General features: G+C 37.9%; 1 pseudogene; it reads left to right on the top strand.

Moving 5' to 3' along the window:
* Window positions 1-1,118: 1,118 nt before the first annotated feature.
* Window positions 1,119-3,041, top strand: LOC143619190 (protein SHORT-ROOT pseudogene; annotated as a pseudogene).
* Window positions 3,042-9,665: the final 6,624 nt, after the last annotated feature.

Below are 9,665 nucleotides of genomic sequence, written 5' to 3' on the forward strand. Positions count from 1 at the left end.
TACAGGAGAAGATGATAAGAATGTGAAAAGGAATAAGGACTTAGAATGTATTTTCTTGCTTTTACCTCAACTGTTGAGATGGTGTAGTATTTATAGTATTATGGTTTCCACTGATTGGGCTTAGACCCAATTAGGGCCTTTTTGGCCTCCTCCTATTGCTTCGCGCCACGTGTACTTAGGACACCTGGTGCTTTTTCATTGATTAATCTCTGACCAAGGTATTTTACCTGACCCATGTGCCATCACGTGGTGGCACATGGGTTTTGCTGAGTTGTCCACCCTTCATTGGCAGCTGTCAACATCAGCACATTCTTTATTCCTTAAAAGATACCTTCTGGAAGGTTGTCTGATGAGTACAATCATGGTTGTCCTTATCCTGATTTGGATTAGACTATTGTCTCATTTGTTGTGTTATCCTTTATGCGCCTATCCCGGGGATGCGCAAGGTCTTCTCTTTATTCTCACGCGTAGATGTTTCATGCGTAGATGTGATATGCATGAGCATAATATGCGTGAGCATATGTGACGCGCGAGCATATGTGACGCGCGAGCATATGTGATGCGTGAGCATGTGTGAAGCGTGAGCATATGTGATATGCGTCACGCGCATAGGTTTTGGCTTTGTGTCTTCATGACATCCTGATTTCAAGCCTCTTGTTTATATCTTGTGGGTTGACCCTCCCCGCTCGATGTTAAGGCGGGTGCATACCCCTTCAGTAGTTGTTAGACCTATTATTTGACTTCATTTGTTAATCATGTATAAACACATTGTATATCCTTCACTTGTTTGATCTAGTCACATTTTATCTCTTCATAATAATTATGAAACATATTTAAGAAACTAGAAAGAGAGTTAAGTCTAAACATAACTAGAAACTACAAATCCATCGATCTTTCATTAATCAAGTAGAGCTTTGATTCATGTTAGATTTAAGATAATTATAGAAGAAAACCCTAATTTTTGCTTAAACCACAAGAATTAATTTATGTAGAAGATAACAACACACTAACCCTACATGTTTTTAAAAATGGGAGTGTGATTGATTACCTAAAAGGCACAAAACATCATTATTTCTAAAAATTTGACCAAATTATAACATCTTGCATGAGAACTCAAAACCATACATTAACAGTCTTTCACCTTCAATTCTTCTCTCTCCATATCCATTTTGTTCCAAATCCCATTAAAAACAAGACACACTTGCATTTGCATGCCATTTATAGATCTCATGAATCTAATTTGTTATGTCTAGTTGTTATGGATGCTTTGTTTAGGCTTGTCAGCCACCAAAAACAACACCACCCTCACCCTCACCCTCACCCTCACCCTCATTCTTACAACTCCACTAGTAGAACATCCAACTCAAGCAGTACTTCCAAATCATCCCACTTTCTTTATTATCAAGATCAAGATCAAGATCAATATCAAAATCAATATCAAGAACAAGACCAAGAAGATTGCTTTAACTTTTTCATGGATGAAGAAGATTTCTCTTCTTCTTCCTCTAGACACCACCACTACTACTCTTCCTCCCAACCACCCTACCACCACCAGTCCTCCAACACACCTACTCCCACCACCAGCACCACCGCTACCCACTCCCACTATGGCTTCTCCTCCGACCACCAACAGTCTTCCGATCCCAATATTAACTACTCTTACTCACCCGCACGGGACATCACCATGGAGTTTTCAAACTCCTTCTCCGGCAACACCTGGGCTTCCGATTTGCTTCTAGACGCCGCCCGGGCCGTGGCGGATAACAACACTTCCCGGCTTCAGCAGTTGATGTGGATGCTTAACGAGCTTAGCTCCCCGTACGGTGATACCGATCAAAAGCTTACGTCTTATTTCCTCCAAGCCCTATTCAGCAGGATGACGGATTCCGGTGACCGATCCTACCGGACTTTATCATCAGCGTCGGAAAAAATGTGCTCCTTCGAGTCAACAAGAAAACTAGTCCTCAAATTCCAAGAAGTCAGCCCTTGGACGACGTTCGGGCACGTGGCGTGCAACGGCGCGATCATGGAGGCTTTCGACGGCGAAAGCAAGCTCCACATCATCGACGTCAGCAACACCTTCTGCACGCAATGGCCTACCTTACTGGAGGCCATTGCTACTCGCACCGACGACACGCCACATCTCCGTCTCACCACCGTGGTCCCCACCAAGCTGGGAGATGGGGACGCGGTGTCTGTGTCTTGTGGTGGAGTACAGAAGGTGATGAGAGAGATCGGAAACCGGATGGAGAAATTCGCAAGGTTAATGGGAGTCCCCTTTAAATTCAATGTTATCCACCACACCGGTGACTTATCAGAGCTGAATATCAGTCATTTATGCATTCAAGATGACGAAGCGGTGGCCATTAACTTGAACGGGACGCTACGTGCGGTTAATAATAACCGGAGGGATTATTTAATCTCAACCTTTCGCGGGTTGAACCCCAAAATAATAACCATGGTAGAGGAAGAAGCTGACTTGGATATCGGAACCGACGGCTTCGAATTCGTAAGAGGTTTTCAAGAGTGTTTGAGATGGTTTCGGGTTTACTTTGAGGCGTTAGACGAGAATTTCCCGAAAACAAGTAACGAGCGGTTAATGCTGGAGCGGGCGGCGGGGCGGGCGGTGATGGATTTGGTGGCGTGTTCGCCCGCGGACTCCGTGGAGAGGCGGGAGACCGCGGGGAAATGGTCAAGTAGGTTTCATGCAAGGGGGTTTCGGCCAGTGTCGTATAGCGAGGAGGTTTGCGACGACGTTCGAGCGTTGTTGAGGCGGTATAGGGATGGGTGGTCGATGAATACGACGGAGCCGGCTGCCGGAATATTCTTGTCGTGGAAGGAGACGGCGGTGGTGTGGGCGAGTGCATGGAAGCCGGTATGACGGGGACATCCACTAAAAAAAGAAAAAGAAAAGGAAAAAAGTAAAAAAACAAAGAAAAGGAAAAAAAAATGAAAAAGCTGACGGTGGCACGCGTATGGGACGGTGTGAGTGGGTTTTATGACATTTTCACTTTTGGGAAGGAAAAGAAAGAAAGAAAGAAAATTGCGATTTATTTTTGTTTATTAATTTTTTAGGGTTGGTTCAAGATTTGGGTTTGACTTGGATTGAATAGCAATAGCAAGTGAAAGTAACATATTTTTCCTTTTGAATATCAAATTAAACGCTTGTGGCTTTTGTTGGACTATTTATCGCTATTGCTATCTAACATGGGTTTCACTAACTTACATTTTTTTTAATTTGAGCAACTAATGAATAAAGCCAAATTACTCATGAATAGACTAATGGTAAAAAACGATCTCATATGTCTGCAATAATAAAGCCAAATTACTCATGAATAGCCTAATGGTAAAACACGATCTCATATGTCCGCAATAATAGAGACAGCGTGGGGTAGTTCAAGTCCATCATTTCCTGTTTCAGGAAAACCTGTCGCCTCCCAGTGCGGTAAAACCCAATTGGGATCGAATTTCAACTTAAGACCTTGCGATCTCAAAAACTCTAGCCCAAATTTTCACTTTCCTTCTAATTCCAGTTAAACTAAAGCTCATTGACAATACTTAATTGCTAATTGTAATTATCCTGTCAATTATCTATTAAAAATGTAGGAAACTAGTGTTTTACCCGGCACAACGCGTCGGGGCAGGTCGGTAAACTCGGGCGGTGGTAAAACCTAAGCATTGGGACGGTAAGTTAACAAGAATTCATTTCATTTCAGTTACTCGTGGTATTGTACCAAGACAAAAACAAAGAATTATAAAAATTAAGGTAGACCAACGGGGCAACGTCGGTTGGTAAAACTTGATCGTTGGTTAAACCCGGATTGCCGGCGATCCAGGACGTTGACGCGATCAGTCTATGCAAATTAGGTTGGTTTTCGTCACGTTCTTTACGACATCGAACTAAAACAGAAAATGACATTCGGTTGGTTTTCGTTACGTTCATTACAGTATTGGAACTACAACAAAATGTGGTGAGTCTTTGCAAAATACGATCGGTTCCCGTCACGTTCGATATAATACTAGAACTAAAACAAAACAATAACAAAAGACAAAATCAAAAGAAAAGAAAAAAAATCCTTCACACCACTAAGGTGTAGCCAAATGACCCAATAGGGTCATTGCGGAACAAAGTTCTTCAATGTACGTATTAGTAACTAGGTTAGTAACCAACGTGATTCACAGGTTGGAAAAATTATATTAAATATAAAAAAATCACCGAATACAAAGATGCATCTATAACATCTAATAAATTAAAAATTAATGAAGACAAAACAATTAGATAAAAATTTTCATAAATCTCTAAAAATTTCTTTATACACAAAAATTAAAGTCTTAGTTAAAACTTGACCATCTTCATAAAAAAAAATTAGTATTTTGAGTTCCTCTCTTATTTTAATTCTAGACAGCACAATAGCTAAATACTTCATAATAAATTATTATTCATATTTCATAAGTAATTATGAAGAGAGTTCATATGAGAAATTTAAACAAACCATTAGATAACTAAGAAAAAAGAAAAGCAATTTGAACAAAATTGAAGGCACGTATAAAATAGTTTAAACGAATAATATATTTTCTAGTATGTGTGTCTAATGTAATATATTATCATACTATTAAACACAAAAAAAATTATTCGTTAACTTTATATAAAAATATTAAATGTTTACTACTAAGAATTATACTAACAAAAATATATGAACCAAATAATTATAAGTTTGCTAATTTATTTATGGTTAATTGGATTTAGCATTCTTTATAATTGGATGAATTTATTTATTTTGAGTTGTATACTTGTATTATAAAAGAAAATGTTGGTTCGGTCCTGTACTTTATGCTGGGCCTGGTGATACAATTTATTAAAAAAATTTTGTATTAGTCAACCAGTTGCTGGGAATGAGAAGTTGTTTTATTAATATTTTTTCTACGCCCATAATATGTATTCTATTATCTAAAACAAAAACCTGGAAATGTAATCAAACAAAATAGACCATATAACATATTATTAATCTTTATTACAAAAACTTGCAATTAAGAGTCTAAATAACCAAAGAAACGGTAATTCAGAAAAATAAACTCAAACGAAACATAAAACAAAATACCAAAGAATACCAACATACCAAAGAAAACCAAACACAACCATACTTGTCTTCTTTTACGATATCTAAAATACAGAATAATCAATAATATTTTTCAACCTTGGAAATTAACAGTTTTGGAATAAGATTTTCATCTATATTAGTAATCTTGATTCCCATACGTCCCTTATTTGAGATGAAGACGCAACCTCAATTTTGTCAACATCATAAACAGAGTAATGGTTACGTTTAGTGGGTACACTATCTTCACAAATATTATTTCATTTACTTTCTCAGTAATAGAAATTGGGGGTCTCATTATCAGCATTAAATGAGGCAGAATCCTAATAGTTATGCAAAAAAAATACTAAAAAATAAAAATTCAGTAAGTTATGTTCGTTAAATGTATAAGATAAAAACATAATTTTGGGAATGAAATCCCAACATACTCTCAAATTGAATTGACTCAGGCTCCAGAGGCTACCTTGAAATCTAAAAAACAAATAATATTAAACACCAAGTCAATATAAACGACAAATGATCATATAAATATCGTATGTAAAATTAGTAGTTCATACACGATCAACATTATCTTCTTGTTTAGGTCTTCTAAAATGGTAGTGTCATTTGTTAACTTTGATATTGTGTAATACAGCTTATGTTTATCCATGTTACAGTCTGAATTCAATTTTAAAAACAAACTTTCGTTCAAACAGATTGTTCAACTTCTTAGGATAAAGTTGAAATGGAGCCTCCTAATTAAAGTATTAACATTTTATCAACGTACTACAATTTGATATTATTTTTGTAACATCCTCATTTTAAGAATATTATAATAAAGAAGTTTTAATTATTTATTGTGTGTCGTTATTTATTTCGGTTAAATAATAATGGGACGGAGCGTTAGGATTGGGATTTGTAAATGGACTTGAGAATGGTTACGGGCCTAAGGTCCACGGGCTTGAAGTATTTAACCTCCTAAACCTCCCTAAAACCCTAAACATTCTCATTTCATAATCTTCAACATCCAGACATACTCGCTGTACACACACAAACACCCTCTTCCTTCCATATTTCAAGAGTTAAGATTTAGCAAGGTTGATTATTACTCAAGCAACATCAAGCAAAGAAAACCCATCTAGATTCACAAGGGGTTCAAGATCCAAAACAAACCAAGCTCTAAAAAAGATATTTCTTAGATTAAAGATTAGGTTTTATGTTGGTTTGTGTTAAGATTCATAGACTAAGATGAATCAGGTCTTATTGAGCAAGAAAAGTGTAAACCTTAAAGTAAAAAATTAGTTACTTTGGTTTAGTCGGTATGAACACGTGATCTTTGGGCCGCACCGAGCAAGGAAATGGAGTTATTATAACCCAAAACTTGTCTTAATGTTTAAACGGGTGTAACGAGACGTGAAAAATGGCAAAATGGAAGGACCCGAATAGAGCCGAAACGGAACCAAATGAGCCGAGTGGTTCCATTCGAATCGAATGGTTCCATTCGACTCGAATGGAGTCCATTTGAATCGAACGGATCCCATTCGAGCCGAAAATGTGTTTTTCGAGCCAGAACCCCCCTGCTCGTTAAGGGATTTCGTTAACTTAGAAGTTCGGTTTGCTAACTTAGAAGTTCGGGGATACTTAGAACGAGATGATTGATACTTGTAAACTTGTTAAATAGGTAGTCGTGCTCAGTTGAAAAGATGGGTGACCATAAACTCTGAAAGGAACTGACTCCATGTGAGTTCTAGCCCCATTTCTCTTTGAAAATGTTATCGGGGCTGTGTGCATACTTGTAAGACTAGAAAGATATAAATTTGTATATATAATGAGAAAAATGTGATAGTTATTGCAATACTGAAAGAATAAACTGTAAGACTAGAAAGCTAGAAATATATTATTACATGTGCTTATTATATGAAAAACATGAATACTGATTGCAAGAAAGAAAGAATGTTTGTAAGAACTTGTATGTGTTTAACTTGTTTAATTAAACGTGACTGTAAGAGTGACCGACTCAATGATATCGGAGCAAGAGGTCGGGCGACAGACCCTTATAATATCTGTGCAAGAGGTCGGGCGGCAGACCTTATAATATCTGTGCAAGAATGTAAGAATAATTGTATATTATGTTAGAAAGTGTAAAAATTATGAAAGAATAGTACAAAGTAATATTGTGCAAATAAGAAAGAACATGTAAGAATAAATATATGTACATGAAAGAATAAAATAAAGAATATGTAACATGAAAGAAAACAAGTACAGGATAAAAGTAGGAACGGTACTTATGGGTACGGTTACGTAAGGCAAACGCGTAAGAATAACTTGTAATTTGTTAAACTAGAACTCACTCAGCGTAGCTGACTTTTAGTATGCACACTGGTGAGTAGGATGAGACAAGTAGCTTGAGGAGGGACACGTGGCATTCAAGTGAAGACTGGCATCTGAAGAAAGAAATCTTGTTGTTTTATGTTTATTTTTGAGACTTTGTTCTTCTGTTTAAGACAAGTACTTGCTAGGTTGTAAGAATTGGTTGACTTTTACATTTCCGCAAAGTTTTAATTAACTCTGATTTTAGAACTATATTTATGAGTAAATCCAACACCGAGGGTAGGGAACCCGGGCTTGGGCCTTACAAGTTGGTACCAGAGCATAAGTTTTCGAGAGAATAAGCATCCTACATTCTTAGACTCGAACAAAAAATGGGACTTAAACAAGAAAAGAAAGAAGATGCTAGTCTGAGAAAGCCATGTGTCGCTCGAGAAACCTTAATATGTGATTTACTTCGTATACAATGTAATAACGAGTAAGAAAGTTAGCTTAAATTGTTAGAAGTAGAATTACTTGTTTAAACGTGGAAAGTTTGATTGATTGCCTAACTATTATAAGTAGAACCTAGCATAAGTGAACTCACCAAGGGAAAGTGTATAGGACACAAAGAGTAACATAGGCAGCTAATCACCGCTAGCCACTGTAATCACATGCAGCCCTACTATCCTTGTACTAAGTAGTTCCTGAAATGATGACATTTGTGTTTTTCCCTATAGAATTTGAATGGCTGGCGCGAAAAAGACTGCTGGACAAGGAGGGCGCACGGGACGCCGTGGTAGGCAATGTGTAAACCGAGTACCCTCAGAAGAACCGATCACTGAATCCAAGATGAAAGAAGTATGACTGTGCGAGAAGAAGGGTATCAGCTCGACCCTAGTATTCAAGCTATCATTACTCAAGCAGTAGCTGCTATAGTGAAGAATCTTCAACAGGACAAGTCTGCTGAGAGCCATGTAAGGACCACTAAGAAGACTGGGGAAAGTAGTAAAAAGGATGAAGAGATTGAGAAAGAGGAGTCGGGTGAAGTTCGGTCTGTGAAAGTTGGTGATGGAAGGAGGGGCCTAGCTGGGTACAACTACAAGTCGTTCAAGGGTGCGACCCACCGAAGTTGACTGGTGTGGGTGACGCAATCGCTACTCTACAATGGATAACCGCAATGGACAAGGTTATCTGAATTAGTGAGTGCCAACCCGACCAAGTGGTGGGTTATGCTACTTAGTCGTTTGGTGAAGAGACTATGTTTTGGTGGGAAACCATTGAGCAAAGAAAGACCCCTACAGAGATCAAGGCTATGAAGTGGGATGAATTGAAGGAGATGGTTATGAATCAGTTTTGTGCTGATGCTGAGGTTGAACGTGCGAAGATGAAGTTCCTAAATTTGAAGGCGGGAAAGATGACACACCGCGAGTACACCACTGAGTTCAACCGTATGTGTTGGGACTTATATTTTAGACCGAAGCATCAAATTATTATAATTATGGATGAAAAATAATTAATATTTTTGGTCTCAACCAAGGGTGGATGGCTTGAACACCAAGACATGCTAGACTAGTATAAATAACGAACATTATTCACGCTTCCGCACCGGGGCTCGGTTCTCACAATTGGTATCAAAGCGGGTCGCCGAATCGTTCAGACTAACCGCTGAATCTGATTCATCTCGCTCTTGAATCCACCATGGATGTTAAGCCGATGAGGTTTGTTGAAAATTTTTTTAGGGTCTTGAAATTATTTGATGATTTGGGTAAAATTTATGTGGATTGATGTTTGGGTTAATGACTCGTTCGGAGATTCAACATCAATTTCATGTTTATTTGGTCATATCGGTCCGCATCTGATGTAACAGTGTTTTTAGCTCGTTTTGGGGCAAAACTATTATTGAAGATGATATTCAGATCTGTAACGGCTGTTGATAGATGGTTGATATCGAGATGACTGGGATATTGCTACAACGATTAATTTCAGATGAAGAGGCTTGGTTCTTGATCTGAAAATTAGGGTTTTATGTGCTTGAAATTGTTCTGATATGAGTGTGCTGCTTGAACAGTAAAGGGAATATTGAAGAACATTGCTGCTGGTACAATCTGATATGTAGAAGTCAAGAATGAACAAGTACTAGGAGCAATCTAATCATTGTTTGTAGCAGCAGATGGAAGATGCAAAGGGAATATTCAAGCAGGTTCTGTGTTGGAAAATCATGATTGATGATGCAGAAAAGAAGTCTGGATGTCTCGAGCATGATAAGAATGTTCTCGAGTA

This window comes from Bidens hawaiensis, unplaced genomic scaffold (assembly GCF_021521415.1).
Source record: "Bidens hawaiensis isolate Kalapana, Puna unplaced genomic scaffold, B.hawaiensis_p1.1 tig00000284_1, whole genome shotgun sequence".
NCBI lineage: Eukaryota > Viridiplantae > Streptophyta > Magnoliopsida > Asterales > Asteraceae > Bidens > Bidens hawaiensis.